Consider the following 17956-nt stretch of genomic DNA (forward strand, 5'->3'; position numbering starts at 1 on the left):
AAAATGAGCAAAGTCATGGTGGACTGCCCAAATGCTCCCGTATCAATGAATTGAATGAGTAACATAATCCAAAGGATAGCCATGAATAACTGACTTGTATGTTGCCCATTTTGCTGTCTGCATAGAGAAGGAACTCTCCTTTCATTAGCCGTACAGTGGAAACATTATCATCAAGGATCAGTTTACAAATTCAGTAAGAAAATGCTTGGCATAGCAAGCTGTTCAATTGCTGCCAAAAGCATGGAATGACAGAAACCTTCAACACTTGCCAGGGCAAGCACAATATAGAGAAATCCCCCCCCCTTGCTTCTCCCCCCACCCGGCCTAAATATGATCTATTTTTCATTGTAGCCCATTCCTGATTCTGAAGTTCTTTGTACCTCATGCTATAGAAATGCAGACTTCCTGCCAGCAATTCCCTTTCTCACAACTCTGTTGCCAGATGTATACCTGCCAACATTCAAAATCTATACATCTCAAACTCTTCTCCCTGTACTCTACAAATTCCTCTCCTGGCTTGTTCAACAGTTTTGGAAGTCCACATGTCTCAACCCATGCTGGACCTAAAGTCAGAGGAATTCTAATATTTTCACTCCTATGTACAAAATAAAAACAAACTGACAGAGTGTTATATATACAGTGGTACCTCGGGTTAAGAACTTAATTCGTTCCAGAGGTCCGTTCTTAACTTGAAACTGTTCTTAACCTGAGGTACCACTTTAGCTTATGGGGCCTCCTGCTGTCACCGTGCGATTTCTGTTCTCATCCTGAAGTAAAGTTCTTAACCTGAAGCACTATTTCTGGGTTAGCGGAGTCTGTAACCTGAAGTGTCTGTACCACAACACACACACATACACACACACATATAAAACAAAGGTAGACTCCAAATTCTACACTTAGGTGATACCTTTAATTTGACCAAACAGATTTTCACAAAATAATGGAAAGCTTCCAAGTTTCTCAGAGAGCTCCCCCTCAGGTAATATTTTATAAAAAGCAGGTGTGTGAGGAATGCCCCCCCCAATAGCCTAGCTATAATAACTTTACAATGACAAAGCATTGCCTGAAGTGTGATCTACTCAATTTATGGAACATAGTGTGTTGTGGTGTTGTGTAGTGGTTAAGAGCAGTGGGGAACCGGGTTTGCGTCTCTGCTCCTCCACATGCAGCTGCTGGGTGACCTTGGGCCAGTCACACTTCTCTGAAGTCTCTCAGCCTCATTCACCTCACAGAGTGTTTGTTGTGAGGGAGGAAGGGAAAGGAGAATGTTAGCCACTTTGAGACATCTTTGGGTAGTGATAAAGCGGGATACCAAATCCAAACCCTTCTTCTTCTTAATTGTATAATGGTAGAAATGGTTTTATTGCTTACAGAATTTTTACGAGTGGTTTATATTGTTTTTAGAGTTTGTATCTTATCAAATTCTCCCCTTATTGTGCACTACTTTGATAGCTTCTTTACTCAGCTCCAATGTGGAGGTTGCAGCCTAACTAAATATCAGCTATGCGCTACTGGTATCAGGTCACATCTCAGATACTGGAATAAGGGAGCAGTGACTGATCTGCATTTTTGAAAACATAAAGCCAGGTTGTTACTCAGAACTGCCCCATGCCATAAGCTAAACACACAGGTTCCTGGTTAGGCAGAGAGAAGAAGATAATATAAACGTGGCACTAGGGATGGGTGAATCTGACAGTTTTAGTTTCTCACTTTTCAGGTCTTTCGTTCAGTTTCCCACATTTCCACATCAGTTTTTGATTATCATCATCGCTGAAAAACTCCCTCTGGACTGTAAGAAAGGAGAGTGAGAGAGGCCTTGAAGTTACCCACCAACAGTTAGTGGTCAAACAGAAGTCTGAACAAGTAGACACATAGTTCCTCTGACCACAGATGCCCTCACTATGATGTGTTGTATTTCTGTTTAAATTCTAGTAACTATTTATAAACCTTGCAATATATATAAAGGTAAAGGTAAAGTACCCCTGGATGACTAAGTCCAGTCAAAGGTGACTATGGAGTTGCGGCGCTCATCTCGCTTTCAGGCCGAGGGAGTTGGCGTTTGTCCACAGACAGCTTTCCAGGTCATGTAGCCAGCATGACTAAACCGCTTCTGGCACAACAGAACACCATGGCAGAAACCAGAGCACACAGAAACGCCGTTTACTTTCCCGCCACAGTGGAACCTATTTATCTGCTTGTACTGGTGTGCTTTCGAACTGCTAGGTTGGCAGGAGCTGGGACAGAGCAACAGGAGCTCACCCTGTCGCAGGGATTTGAACCAGCGACCTTCTGATCAGCAAGCCCAAGAGACTCAGTGGTTTTGACCACAGCGTGGATAAGTGTATGCAACAATCAGTGTGTGTGTGTGTGTGTGTGTGTGTGTATATATATATATATATATATATATATATATATATATATATATGCATGCCCTCCTTTTTTTAGCTTCTTGAAGGCAATGTGGGGAACAAATGAACAACCAAGCATTCCATAACAAAAAGGATTCCTTCTGGAGTGTTTTCAATTATGGGCAGAGAGAATGAGCTGGAAGGTTAGCTTGCGATGCAAATATAACGTGATAGTCATTTGCATGCAGTTTCCATCTCAGCATGGGATAAACAGCACAGTTTTCAGTACAGCCCCCTCCCACTTTTTTGATTTATTGAGAAATCTTTGTGTCAATCTGTTGCTCTCTAAGCCTTTCCTGCCTTCATAGAGAGGAAGTCTCTAATCATCCTGTCACATTTCTACACCCGCCTTCCTCTCAGCAATGACAGGTGTGTTGAGCTTCTCACTGATGGAAGGGAAGACTATGGCAACAGTAAATGCTGACAGTTTCTATGACTCTCACATAGCTCTAAGGCAGGCGCCCAGGGTCTCATTCTGAATCTGAAACAATCCTTCCCAACGCCAATAAAAAATTCCTGGTTATCTTCATGTACACGGCCTCCTTGCCAACTATCTTGGTTAATTCATAGGTCGCTGTGTGTCCTCAATTGCTCTGAGGACAAAATTTTATGGTCTCACAGGTAGCATATGAAATAATCAAATCCTGAACATGTTTCTGTAGTGTAAGGACAGGGGTGTGATTTGAGTGTCATTGTTCAGAAGTGGATACCATACAGCAGAAAAGTATGTGCTTGTCTATACTTTATTGCTGCTGTTATGTTTGTTTTTGCATTAAAAAATATAAGGGATTATACAAATGGACCTTTGGAAGTCATCCAGGTCCCATGGAAAGGGAGGAAAGAGGGAGAGATAAGAGAAGCTCAAGTCCCAGAGAAACAGAACCGTGTGTTCTTCTTGGTTCCTTTTCCAATAGCCTTTTGGGCAGCTGGATAGCTCAGCTGTCTGGAATCCTTTGCTTATAAATTCTGAGCTGTCTTGGATGTTTAAATGAGCGAAGAACACTGAGCATGGTGTTCTTATGGAGATGAAACATAAATACATTTTAGGAGCGTGTAAGGCAGGGCTATCAAAGGATGATTGACTGCAGCCTTCCCAAACTGGTGCCCTGTGGATGTTTTGGACTATCATTCCCATCGTCCCTGATCACCGATTATCTGACTGGGGGGGGGGTGATAGGAGTTATTTATTGCCTGGGATTTCTGTTTGGTGCGTTGATACTTTGCTGTAAAATAACCAAGAGGTGCCTAATCTTATCAAGGGCCATATTCGGTCATGAAAAACCCACTGGGGACCATAAACCACACACACTCTCATGTGCGCGCACACAGGAAGGTACACAGATCGCCCAGCCCTCCTGGGTGCTCCATTTTAAAAGATCACCCAGTGAGGTTTCCTCTCCACTTCTAGGCCAGTGTAATGGCTGGATTCCTGTGTTGATCCACTATTGATAATTCCAGCCCCAAACTTCTCATCATTTCCCTCCATAACCCATCCCCCCGCCAAGTAGAGACTAGATGCATGCTTAAAACATGAAGGGAAGGGAAATGGGAGGGGGAGAGGTAAAAGACAGGTGAAGGCAGCAGAAAGAAAGAGAAAAGAGATGTTCCACCCACTTCTGGTACCCACATGGCTCTAGACAGATTATATCTATGGGAATTACATCCCCTGGCAGAAGAAAGGTTCACCACCTCTAGACTGATATGTAGCTTGTTTCTCCTTAATTGACTTTAGGCATTTGGGGGATGGATTCTTACTGTGGAGGCAGCATGTGGGTGTTGGAAAAAGAAATCTGCCCTTTTCCCCTTATGGGGTATCCAAGAGCCCATATAGAATCCTTATGTAGGTTATATTGGTAGGAGAAAATAACAGAGGCCAACCAGAGAACATTGAGAAGCAAAGCAGCTAGTAAGCCTGATCTTTATTGATCTGTTGCAATAGGGTGCTCCCCTCACACGCAGGAAAGGATGAGGAACCCAGAACCAAGGTGTGCCTGCCCTTATATAGACATTTTAAATTCCCTGCCCTGGAGCTCAACACCACCCCTCCATACATCATACATACATCACAGGAGGGGTGTAACCCAAGACCACCCCCAGACACATCATACCTACATCACAGAAATGGCGGTCTACAGCAGAAATCTGAGTGCGTTGTTTATCTCCTGTCGTTGTTTATCTCCTGTCTGGCAGGTTACTTGATTGGATACCCTGGGGAGCCTGGCCAGTCTTTTGTAATGATAATACTTAGTAATGATAAATACTTAGTTCCTGAGCCAGGTCACAGGCTCACCCTATTCAAACATAGACATACCCTCAAGACAGGATTTGTGAAGGAAAAGACAATGGGGAGGCTTTTCCATTTTCCCTTGACCTTGCAGAGAAAACATTTGGTCAGTTTGGAAATAAAAAATGTTTTCAGGTCAGTCTTCCTGTGCTGATCTATGTATGTGCTTGGTTGGTACATTTATTATACTGTATATCTAAGACCTTAAAATTTTTATCACATGGGAAAGCGGTGTTTCTGGCACAATGGGTTAGTGCATCTGGCTGTTAACCAGAAGGCTGGTGGTTCAAGCCTACCCAGGGATAGCAGTGGGATCTGGACTAGATGAATCTCTGGGTCCCTTCCAGCTTACAGTTCTATGATTCTGTATTCAACTGGAACAGAGGTGGGGAATACGGTTTCTTGAAATCAGGAAGGCTGATTTCTCTTCTGAAGGTGGTCGGGGAGTGAAGAGGCAAGTCTCCCCCACCCACATTGAGTGGGTGCGTTTCCACTAAGAACACCCCCATGTGCACCTGCAGTTAATGAAGGGAAACAAGACATGCATGCTGAGATTAGCAACAAAGAATATAGTCTAAGAAGAAACGGAAAGCAGAGTTTTGCCATGTGTGAAACCAAAGCAATGCCCTTCCGGTGCACGTCTTTGCTGGAGACAAAAAGACCAAGCGCTGGGAGGCCCAGCAAGTCAAGCACACCAAATGCAGGAACCGTGGGAAAGCAAGGTTGGAAACCACGCCAGTGCTAAGGGAAGGCATTTGTTTACAAGCACGGTCCTGGCCTTTCACAGCCATTTATGCAGATGAAGGAGCCAACGCATGCAGTGGCATCATTAGTCACGGTTCACGAAAAGGGTCAGAGCAGAAATAATGCACGCTAAGGGAACTGGAGGAAGCCGCTGACCCAGCAGCCACTGGGGAAGAACCAGTTCAGGAACGAGCCATCATCTTTAGCCATTGTGTGATGCTGCGTCCATTGCCGGGCTGGATCACTTTGGACTATAAGTGGACAATTAAGGGAAGGGCCATAGCTGAGTGCAAAAGTGCATGCTTTGTGTGCAGAAGGTCGTAAGTTCAATTCCTGGCATCTCTGATTAAAAACGATGAAGTAAGATATGAGTTTCTGGGGAGCACAAATAGGGGAGAGTGCCATGAAACTCATGTTCTGCTTCCAATTGGGGCATCCCATTGGCTACTGTGAGAACAGGATACCGGAATAGATGATCCAGGAGGGCTCTTCTGTTCTTGTGCTCTGCCTGTATGACATCAGACAAAATTATTCCCTCACCGTAATCCTGCTCTTTGTTGTAGGTTTTGAACCAACTTTGAGGGGGGGGAACCTAGTTATGAATACACTTGTGACTGTATTATAACTTAGCATGCTTAAGAGCTGAGAAGAACAGCTTGCACACAATAAAAGCATTAATTCAAATTGCTCTCTTTCCAAGTATAATCACATGCTGGGTTTTTTGTTTTGTTTTTTGTTTTGGGTGCTCTCCACTTCATCAAACACTTTTTGTTAATGACGTGGAACCATCACGTTGCAGAACAGCTAATTTGCATAACTTGTTTGCTCTTAATTTCATGTGTTGCCTTTCATTTCCTGACAGGTCTTTGTGTCCTAAGTTTTTTTAAAACAAACAAACAAACAAACAAATTGCAATTTCTTTAAATGAGAATGTAGCCTAGGAGAGGCTGTGGCCATGTTTTTGTCTGCGTTTTATCCTGAGTCTCAACAGGCAGCTGCCTATGGAAATTAACTCCCTGTGGAAATCAATGCATAATCATAAGTCCATTTATACCACTGTGCAGACTCAAACCTCAAACCTCTCTCCCTCTTCTTTGGCGATCACTCATAGCCGAGTAAGATTGTCTTCCATAAACACGGTTTAACCGTGAGTCCGTAAGTGACTGTGGAGGTCAATTCTAGATCCACACGTCCTTCCACAGTGAGGACATAATTTTCCATGGTGAGCATTTGCCAAACATGCCTTCCTCTTAGTGTGTTTCTCCCTTTCGTCCTGAGTTCGAGCGTCTTCAGAACCCATGACACCTTTGGTAAAGGCTGTTCTCCAATTGGAGCGCTTGCAGGCCAGTGTTTCCCTGTTGTCAGTGTTTATACTACATTTTTAAAGATTTGCCCTGAGTCTTTGAACCTCTTTTGTTGACCACCAGCATTATGCTTTCCATTTTTAAGTTCAGAATAGAGTAGTTGCTTTGGAAGATGATAATCAGGTATCCGCCCGACATAACCGGTCCAACAAAGTTGATGTTGAAGAATCATTGCTTCGACACTGGTGATCTTTGCTTATTCCAGTACACTGGCATTTGTTCGCCTGTCTTCCCAAGTGATGTGTAAATTTTTTCGGAGACAACTTCCACCCCTGTGAAGAGACTTTGGACAGGAGCAGTTCAGTATGTCTCATCTTGAAATGTCCCATTTTAAACCCTGAGACTTGTCACTGAGTTCTGATTTAAGGCCATTTTTTCCAGGATATCTTTTCTTTTTGGGGTGGTGGTGGTGTGTGTGTGGGTGTTTGTGTATGTGTGTTGTTTAGACATGAACATATCATTGCTCTAACTTTGCCCAAGCAGGATGGGCTGTCAAGCTGAGCTCTGCTGGGACTTCATTTCAGAAGACTGCATGTCAAAATAACTTGTGAAGGTTGTGTCTTTAGAGCACGGCTGTCCTGCAGAGCAGATTGCCAGTTATTCAGCCTGTAATTGCATTGCCCTGAAATCCCAGAAGAACTTCAGAATCTTCAGGGGTTTCTTGCTTTCTCCAGTAACATATAGCTTCAATAACCTGCTTCAGTCTTTTGGGGATGTATATTCTGCACAAAATTTACCCTCCTGCCTTTACTATCAGGTTTTCAGACCTGGCTCGTGTCTTGCCAGTTGGGAGTGAAGGAAAGAGGGCAAGGGAAAGGGAAAGCTGCATGAAACAAAGTGAGGCTAAGGCTTGCTTAGGGCAAAGAACAGCAATGAGTTAAGTCCCAGGATAACACAGCATCCTTTGGGTGACTGAGTGCATTTTACCAGCAGCAGAGGCGAATGCCTGCTTTACACAGTATGCGTGTGAAAGGTAACTGCAGCCTGCCTTCATCTTAGGCAAATTTAGTGTCTGCCTCAAGCTTTATCTTTATTATTTATTTTCTATCCTGCCTTTCTATGGGACGCGGGTGGCGCTGTGGGTTAAACCACAGAACCTAGGACTTGCCGATCAGAAGGTTGGCGGTTCAAATCCCCACGACGGGGTGAGCTTCCGTTGCTCGGTCCCTGCTCCTGCCAAACCTAGCAGTTCGAAAGCATGTCAAAGTGCAAGTAGATAAATAGGTACCACTCTGGCGGGAAGGTAAACTGCGTTTCCGTGTGCTGCTCTGGTTCGCCAGAAGAGTCTTAGTCATGCTAGCCACATGACCCGGAAGCTGTATGCCCGCTCTCTTGGCCAATAAAGTGAGATGAGCGCTGCAACCCCCGAGTCGGTCACGACTGGACCTAATGGTCAGGGGTCCCTTTACCTTTACCTTTATCCTGCCTTTCTACTTACCAAAGTAGTGCTCAAGAAGGCTAACAGCATTCAAGCTACAGCAAAACCATCAGCAAAGTGAAACAGCAGAGAGCAGATCTCATTAAAACAGACTCATCCTAGAATGCCAAAATTAAGGGCAAGACCACCTGAACAAAATGTTCTGACTCTGATAAAACAGTAATAGTATTTAAAGGGAACACAAATGCAACCCTGGAACTAAAAGTACCAAGCATTAAAAAAAAAAAAACCACAAACCACCATCAGCTAGTTTCCAAATCCACAAGTTATCTCCAAGTGTGCCCTTTATTGTTAGTTAATATGTTATTTCCCCTGTAAATAAAAGTGAACTCTGGGGAAGGAGAGGGAACGGGCAGACATTAGGAAAACTGAGAAGGAGGTTTAGGATGGTAGACGCCTGTTTTAGGCATTGGTTAAACCGCAGGAGCAGTTCTGTAAGAGATTAAAAGTTACAATTTATAAATATCTGGAACGTAACATGACATGACCCACTTCACTATATACTTGTCATGAACAGAAGAACAATATTTGTTTTAAACTCATTTAAAATATTTTATTTTTAAGTTGCTGCAGCCCACTCTGGGACAACATGGATTGGTGTTGTTATATAAGCTCTGGTGAGCCACTGGGAAGGATTGCGGGTCTTCTGCTTCCTGGCACTCAGGATTCTGACGCAGCCTTTGTGTGTCCCTCCATCTTGCTTGAAATATACTCAGAGTCGCAAGGTGATTTCATGCTCTTTATTCAGCTCATAGTGGTGAGGAGGAATGAATGAAAGTCCCCTCAAAGTATCTGCTTTATATAGATTATTTACACAATGGGCTGCACATGATTGGCTAATTCCAGAATTCTACTGTAAGCCAATCAGGTTGTGGATTCACTTCTATCTGGAGCATGATTGGGTGGTTCCTGCCAACCAATCATACTGCTGCATTGTTCTAGGACCAATCAGACTGCTGCATTCTGAATCCTATTGTTCTAGGACCAATCAGACTGCTGCCTTTTGGATCCTATTGTTCTAGGACCAATCAGGCTGCTGCAGTTTGGATCCTATTCAATTCAGTATATAACATTGCTCTTCCTCCTTCTAGCATCATATCCCGTTGCTTATGCCTCTGTAGCTGATTGGCCAAAGTGCTTACTCTGCAGGAATGGCAATCACTGAATTGCTTGCAGTAAATATGCTTTTCTGGTTTAAGAAGGCTGTGATTTTTCCAAGGCTCATTTTCTCAGTCAGTCGCCCAGCAGTGATGGTTTTGTTCATGGCTTCCCCCTGTGCCCTACCAGCCATTGTGCTTCCTGGAAGGCATTTTGTGAGGGCAAGGTTATACAGGATGTGGCATCAGCTCACAAACAAAATAATTGCTGTGCAATAAACTAGATGTTAAAGGTTATTGGCCTAAGTGTAAACCAACAGACACTGTTACAATGCATGTGTCTGAACCCAAATGCATATCCGTAACACATAATCATATAATAATAATAATTTTCTATTTATACCCCACCCATCTGACTGAGTTTCCCCAGCCACTCTGGGCGGTTTCCAATCAAATGTTAAAAACAATACAGCATTAAATATTAAAAACTTCCACACACCCTTACCAAGAGGTTTAGGACCTTTTGCTAGACATGTGTTCGTTATGAATATGTGTTTACCCCCGGTCTCGTGCCCACAAGGAGTTCTCACACAAAATAATGAAAGAAATGTTGGTTTATTACACGAAAAGGAAACGACAGAATATGGTCGCTCTCCCCAACCTGATGTTCTCAGTGTGCTCTGGACTCAAACACCCATTAGCCAGCATTCGCAATGGTCAGAGTTGCGAGTCAAGGTATTGCGCTCCCCAGACCCCAACCCCAGATAAACAAAGACCGCAACTTTATTGAATACAGATGAAAGAGGTTTGGCTCGGGCATGTGGCAATCAAATACTTCTGGCCTGCCCAGCGGAAGTGACACATAGGTGAATCCAGGCGGGGGTTCCTAAGACTTATATCAAATAGGGTGCCCCCCACAGGGACTGCCATCTGGGGGAGTGCCTTCAGCCCAGGCCCCACCTGGGCACATGGACATACCCACAGGTGCGGGCTGTTTAAATGGGCAGGGAGCAGATGCAAGGGATGCCTTCTCCGTCCATCAGCTTTGCCCCCTAGCTCCTGATAGGTGGCACGGGCTTACACCCACACGACCAATCAGGAAGGGGCTCTGATGGCAGGATTCCCTCGTCAGGGCCCGGTGTTGCCTCAGCCATCCCACAACACCGCCCAACAGAAAGGGGTGAGCGAAGTTGTAGTCCAACAGTAACTGGAGGGCCGCAGGTTCCCTCCTATCTATGCTTCAAAAGAAGAGCAGGAGACTACCAGGAAAGGGATTTAAATGGAGAATACTTGAGACTTCACAGAGTGCCTTGCTCATAAAGACTGTGTCTTTTAATTTGGTTTAGGCTGAGGAGAGGCCATAACTGAGTAGCATCACGGTCTTGTTTAAGCTGCAAACCATCTTGTAAGCAATTTACTAGGATGCATTAATCATAGGAGCTTGACATGTTCTGAAGCGGACGTGTAATTCCACCTTGCGGTAAGATCTTGCTTCAATTCTATTTGGAACCTAATCAGCTGTTTGATGCTGCAATGAAACCTATTTGGGGAGGAAACGGGAACCTACAGTATTACATTTCACAGAACTGAAGTACCTTCATTTTCAATTTAAAAGTTTCCTGTTATTATTATTTTTTATTAAAGTGGCACACAAATTTGCTTTATATGACATACTCATTACCCACACTCTGCGGTTTAAGAAACAAACTCAATAAACTTTGCTACACTCTGGGCAAACTGAATCATTAGCAGCAGCATCATTTAAACCATCGGACTCAGCAGCAGTTGGACCTACATCACTGCATCAGTTTAGGAAGGAATGGCCTTTTAAGAGTCAAGGGAAATGATCATTTCATTTATGAGGAGTCACTGTCACAGTCACTGTGCTGTTGATGTGCTCAGGAGGATATTGTTCTGCTGATCTTTGGGAAGGCTTGGAGTAGGCGAGAACAAATAACAGTCGTTTTGCATTCCTGATTGACATCTTTCTTTGCAGGGGGTCAAAGGATCACACAGTGTGTCTGAATTCCCCTGTCAGATTTCCCCATAGGAAATGGCTTAAAAGGACAGGTAGATGACAACCTTGCAGTGACTGTCTTGTCTTTCTTTTTAATTTATATCCTTTCCCTTCCCCCAAAAAGAACTGCATGGGGTTATTCTGTTTCATCCTCTCACCAGTGAGGCAGGTTAGGTTGAGATACAGTGGCTGCTTCCAAATGACCTGTTTATTTAGCATTCATCCTGATTGGTTTGCAGGGAAGTGAGATGACACCAGCTATTCCTCAAGCACTCATTCTGATTTGTTTGCAGGGAGGTTAGATGAGGCCGTGTCAAACGAGTGTTCTTCTATACTTCTTCATTCACTTTTTCATCACGTTCCTTAGAGCAAAAACTCTGGTCTTTGGGGGAAGTGGGCTTGTTGTGCAAGAGCTCCAGATCAGCTTTAGCTGTGCAGCCTGAATTTGCTGGCATGTGATTGAATCCCACCTGAAAATAGCCCCAGTCTGGAAACACCCAGTAACTTGTGCATTGTCACCTACAGCCAGGATGGCCAGATGTGAAAACTGGGCTCCTGGACCTTTAATAGTTGTGTAGAAGATGGAAATTCATTAAATTACATGTGCAGGAGGCCTGCCATCCATCATGCTTTCCTCCTCCGACGGTGATTAACGATCTAAGCCTTTGATGAGGCTTTAGGCATGCTCCCATTACGCAGAGTATACAAACAGCAGAAAGAGCCGAGAAATATGTGTGCTGCATCGCTACGTTTATTTTTAACTACGCAGGACAGAAAAGAAAAGCATCTGCTCTCTGTGAGAGTCAGTGAACAACTGGAACAAAGAAACAAGAAACCAGTAACTTCAACATCCGTCTCCCGTGAGACTTCCAACAGTCTGGAATGTAAACAAAGTCTTGTGTCTCCAAAAACTGCACAGTGGCATAACAGAAATCTAACGTGTGTGTGTGTGTGTGTGTGTGTGTGTGTGTGTGTGTGTGTGCGTGTGTTGAGAGCTTGCCATTTGTACCAAACTGCCTTGGGAAGATGTTCAACTGGATAGTTCAGTTGGTAGAGCATGATACTCTTAATTTCAGAATAATGAATTCAAGCCCCACACTGGGCCAAAAGATGGCATTGCAAATGGTAGGTCTAGATGGCTCGCATGGTTCCTCGCAGCTCTACAATTCTATGATTATCCATATGATCTTTTCCTAATAAAAAATCGCTTCTCAAGCTGATTGTTTTCCCCACAGGTTAAACTGCTCAGTACAAAAAAAAAAGCTATGTAATTTAAATGAAGGCATTTTACCTGTGCATTTGCAGACATCGGTTGCGTATTAATTTCTTATCATGAGAATATGGTGTAATTTTGACAGATGTTCTTTGTTGCATTGTGGCAAAGGCAGCCGTATCAGAGAAGGGTGTGTGTGTGTTAAGGACTGAGGTTTCTTCTCTCTCTCTCTCCGCCTGTTGAACACTGTAATCTGGATAATTGGAGACTCTGTTCCATTTTCTAGGAAAAAACATGTATTTCATCTTTTGTAGAGGGTATTGACTGCATGATTGTCCGTGCTGGCTCTGGTGCTTGTTTAGATGCTTCTGTAAGCAAAGAAACGAGGTTTTCAAGAGCTTCCTTTTTCGAATAGCTAAAATGTCATTTGGGCTTTTGTTGCTGTCATCATTGCCATAGAACCTAATTAAGTTAAATATGAAAGAACAGAAGAAACTGCTTTATACTAGGTCAGATTAATGGTCCACTTAGTCCATTCTTGTCTACTTTGACTGGTGGTGGCTCTTCAGCACCTAAGTCCAGCAGAGATCTTTCCCATCACATGGCACCTGATTTGCTCAAGTGAAGGTAAGGGATTAGATCTGGTGTCTTAAGCTTGCAAAGCTCACTGGTCTCTTACTGGTCCTGCTTTCTGTTGATTAAGATTGCAGTTCCTCAGGCTTCAGCATCTTGGAGATGAGGGAAACATACAAAGTCTAAGCCTTAAAGTTCCCTGTACCTACCAAAAGGTTAGCTGCTGCATTTTCCAAGGTCAGACCTATCATGCTGTAAACATTCATTGAAAAAGAGAGAGAGAATGGGGTTGGGTTGGCAGAAAGAGAGAAAGGAGGTTGCTGTGCCCACTCTTGACTCCCCCCCCCCTTTGGCTCTAGTCCCACTCACCACTGGCTTGAGCCACATCTACGTACATGCAGCTCCTGAGAGACACCCCCCCAAAAAAATATGTTGTTGTTGTTTAGTTGTTTAGTCGTGTCCGACTCTTCGTGACCCCATGGGCCAGAGCACGCCAGGCACTCCTGTCTTCCACTGCCTCCCGCAGTTTGATCAAACTCATGCTGGTAGCTTCGAGAACACTGTCCAACCATCTCGTCCTCTGTTGTCCCCTTCTCCTTGTGCCCTCCATCTTTCCCAGCATCAGGGTCTTTTCCAGGGAGTCTTCTCTTCTCATGAGGTGGCCAAAGTATTGGAGCCTCAGCTTCAGGATCTATCCTTCCAGTGAGCACTCAGGGCTGATTTCCTTAAGAATGGATAGGTTTGATCTTCTTGCAGTCCATGGAACTCTCAAGAATCTCCTCCAGACCATAATTCAAAAGCATCAATTCTTCGGTGATCGGCCTTCTTTATGGTCCAGCTCTCACTTCCATACATCACTACTGGGAAAACCAGAGCTTTAACTATATGGACCTTTGTTGGCAAGGTGATGTCTCTGCTTTTTAAGATGCTGTGTAGATTTGTCATTGCTGTTCTCCCAAGAAGCAGGTGTCTTTTAATTTCGTGACTGCTGTCACCATCTGTAGTGATCATGAAGCCCAAGAAAGTAAGATCTCTCACTGCCTCGATTTCTTCCCCTTCTATTTGCCAGGAGGTGATGGGCACAGTGGGCATGATCTTCATTTTTTTGATGTTGAGCTTCAGACCATATTTTGCGCTCTCCTCTTTCACCCTCATTAGAAGCCCATACACACACACACACACACACAGAGAGAGAGAACAATTAAAAATAAATCCCATTAATAGATTTTCTTAAACAAGCAACCTGATTTTGATTATATTCCTGCCTATTATTCTGCATCATCTTGCAATATTCCATCTTGCATATCCTTATTCTCCCTGTAAAACCCATGATTAATTTTACAGATATCTCACTATGTTTTCAAATATCATGTGCCTCTTATGAAACAGACAGATGCACACCACAAATCATCAAATCATTATTACTCCCGGAAAACAATATTACTAAGAGTGTGCATTGGCTATGTACGTATTGCAACTTAGGAGGTGAATTGGGCTGATTCGGGGAAAGCTGTCATGTTTCCAAGTCAGATCATGCCTGTGAATTTCAACCAATTCTTTCAGAAAATGAAAAAGTTGTTGACTTTTCCTTTGTTTTTTAAAAAAATCAAACTTTAGAGGTGCTCTGTGCAAAAAAAAAAAGGGGGAAAAAAGCCTTGGGTGTATCTGACCACAATTTGAAGCTATTTCAAAATATTCCATTATAGCGATGGATAGGCTTTGTTTTTTAACAGGCCTAATCTGGTCTCAAACAAAGAGTTGAATTAGAAAGGCACAGAGTGGATCTGAAAGAAATCAGGGTGTTTCCCAAAGCTGCAGATTCAGATACAAATCCAATTTTGTGGCTGATGCACACCCCTAATTTTAAAGCCCAAATGAATTCTTGTATATCCTTTCATACTAGCTGGATTAATCTTGTCCCAGTGCATGGGAGAACAAAAGTGACTTTCATAAAAGGAAAAGATCATTTACTTGCTCACAAAGCCAAGGACAACTTCTAGGGCATATAAAATTCCTTTCCCCACCCTCTATGGATATACATAACTTCAGATTGGTTGTTTCTCCACCCAATTCCCCATGTTTAGAATATGATTAGGACAAAACAAGAGGGAAAATTCCTCATCACAAGCCTTTCAGAAATAGACAAAGGAACCATTGATCTCACAATATGCAAACCACCTAATCTTTTTACATGAGATGCAACCTTGAAAAGATAAAAATGTATAAATTAGAGCTGTTTCTAAATGCAGCAGAGAATATAACCCTCTGTTGCAATTCAAGAACTCTTAAGAAACTGGAAGTGTAAGCAGCTAAGAATTCAGTGTACTGTAATCCGGTTTACTGTGTGGCTTGAGACACAGGGCAGTTAAGTTGAACAATTATATTGTACGGGTGATATCCAACATCAGTTATACTCAGAATTGACCCATTCAGATTAATGGACTGAAAGTTGGCTGTCACCCTATGTCTTCAGCTGCTTTTCCTGGGACATTAGCCAGAATATTTATGACAGTCCAACTCCACCCATCATTCTTGGTGGTATGTATCTCTGAGTAGAGTCTTGGATTTTGTTCTAGAAAATGTCCCAAGACAGATATCTCAAGGAACCTTCGGTCCAATTCAGCTGAAGTCAGTTACTTTTAGGTCCAACTGATTTCAATGAGAAAGTAGAAGCTTAACACACTCATTAAAATCAACAGGACTTGACAGTGCTTAATGTTGACGGAGTCAGCAATATGGTCCTTTCCCTGCTTCTAATAATACTTATTTGCAAAAGAGAGAGGGGGAAAAACACAAAGGGTCCCATGACACCTTCCCCCCATCTCCTGCTGTTCTGTTGTGGACATGTACTGTAAATAACATCATAAAAGTGACTATGGAGCGTAAGTTCACCTGGGGAGGTTCTGTGCGCTACCCTAGGTGGGTCTGACTTGAACCATTAGCCTCAGCCTCTGTGGATATGCTGTAGGTCAACATCAGAAGAGGGCCCTGTTTATCTCCAGAAGCTTATTTGACCAGCCCTACTCATGGCCATCTCCACCCCCACCATTCAGCCCAGACACTGAGATCCAGCGCTGAGGGCCTTCTGGCGGTTCCCTCATTGCGAGAAGTGAGGTTACAAAGAACCAGACAGAGGGCCTTCTCGGTAGTGGCGCCCATCCTGTGGAACGCCCTCCTATCGGATGTGAAGGAAATAAGCAGCTATCTTCTCTTTAAAAGACATCTGAAGGTAGCTCTGTTTAGGGAAGTTTTTAATATTTAATGCTGTATTGTTTTTAACACTCGATTGGGAGCCGCCCAGAGTGGCTGGGGAAACTCAGCCAGATGGGTGGGGTATAAATAAATAAATGATGATGATGATTGCTCTTATGCCAGGGGATCCTACTGAAGATAAACACTTTCAGGTCCCATCACCATAATGTAAGAACTATGCTGTTGGACCAGACCAAAGGTTTATCTGGTGCAGGTTCTATTCTCTTAGTGGCCAACCAGGTGCCTTTGGGATGGCTACAAGGAGAATAAGAGTGCAATAGCACTCTCTTGAACATATTTCCCAGCAACTGGTAATTCAGAGCAATTCTGTCTGTGATACTGGAGGTAATGTGTAGCCACTGATATCCTTATCCTCCATGAATTGACTAAACCCTTTTTAAAGTTATCTAGGTTGGTGGCCATTATGACCTCCCATGGGCAGAAATGTCATATTGTAACCATGAACTGTGTGTACTTTTTTTTTTATCTATCCTGAATTGTCTACCACAGCTTGGGTCCTGGGTTTATGACAGAGGGAGTGAGAACTTCACTTTCTCTATTACACTATGCATAATTTTATACAGCTGTAGCATGTTCCTTCCTTGCTCTTCTTGACATTTGCCTAAGCAACAGTCCCTCCTTGCATCCCTGCTTTTAGCTTGGAAGTGGCTCAGAAACAGACCAAGCCAACCTGTTTCCTTAGATTGGCATCATTCATTGGAGGTGCTGCTTGTCTTACCTTAAACAGCCTGGGCAGTTTGATTTGTGTGCTGCTTCCAGCAAGGCTAGCATTCTGTTGAACCTGAAGATTGCTCCCAAATAGTCTGCGACATTAAGATAACCTGCCTTGCCTAGGAGTGACAAAAAACATGGAGCTGCGGAAGGAACAGCAGAATTATATCCTCAAAATTGGGATGGGGGCGGGAATGGACATTCTCTGGCTGACAATGATTTATTGGAGATTCTAATAAAGATCTGAACAAAGAGCAAGAGTTCCTACAAAATGGGGGAAATGCTTTTGTTAAAATGATGGCCCATGTAGAGCTGTAATTCTTATGGAAATAACTTCACTTTCCTGAATTACATGGCCTCTATCAGCAGCTGCAGGTAAGCGTCAACGCTGATTAGAAAGCTGTTTGGTTATTCCACTGAGGCACTTGCATACAACTCCAAAAATCTGCCCGATTTGTCAAACCCTTAGCGACCCCTGTAGCTTGCCAAAATTGGCATTTGTCCTTGTCTCCAACAATTTCATTGGCCTTGCCATCCACAACATTTCCCCGAAGCACAAACAGCGAGGAGGGTGCTTTGTCAACCTTCCTTTCCGAGCACAATGGATTTCTGCACTGACTGCGCAATCTCCTACGTGGAAATGCCTACGTTATGCGGAATGGCTGCCAACAGGTCTCACCACTCAGCACATCACAAGTGCTCACCCAAAATGCGCAAGATGTTTTGATGCCTGGAGGAAGGGCACCAGCAGGAGGGCATCCGCCTTGCATGTGGAAGGTCCCAGGTTCAGTTCAGCTGGGAGAGAACACTGCCTGAAAACCTGGTGTGCTGGTC

General features: G+C 43.6%; 1 protein-coding gene and 1 long non-coding RNA gene across 2 annotated transcripts in view; one reads left to right on the plus strand and one right to left on the minus strand.

Moving 5' to 3' along the window:
- ADAMTS12 (ADAM metallopeptidase with thrombospondin type 1 motif 12) overlaps positions 1-17956 on the plus strand; it is a 113834-nt gene that overhangs the window by 7616 nt on the left and 88262 nt on the right. The gene's annotated exons all lie outside the window — the stretch shown is intronic.
- On the minus strand, positions 9458-17913 carry LOC309380270. The gene is made up of 3 exons (XR_014172790.1): positions 17827-17913; positions 16031-16100; positions 9458-9537 (listed from the first exon to the last, which is right to left on the minus strand). It is a non-coding gene; the product is annotated as an uncharacterized lncRNA (long non-coding RNA).

The sequence above is a fragment of the Podarcis melisellensis genome, assembly GCF_964234715.1.
Source record: "Podarcis melisellensis genome assembly, chromosome: 11".
Lineage (NCBI taxonomy): Eukaryota > Metazoa > Chordata > Lepidosauria > Squamata > Lacertidae > Podarcis > Podarcis melisellensis.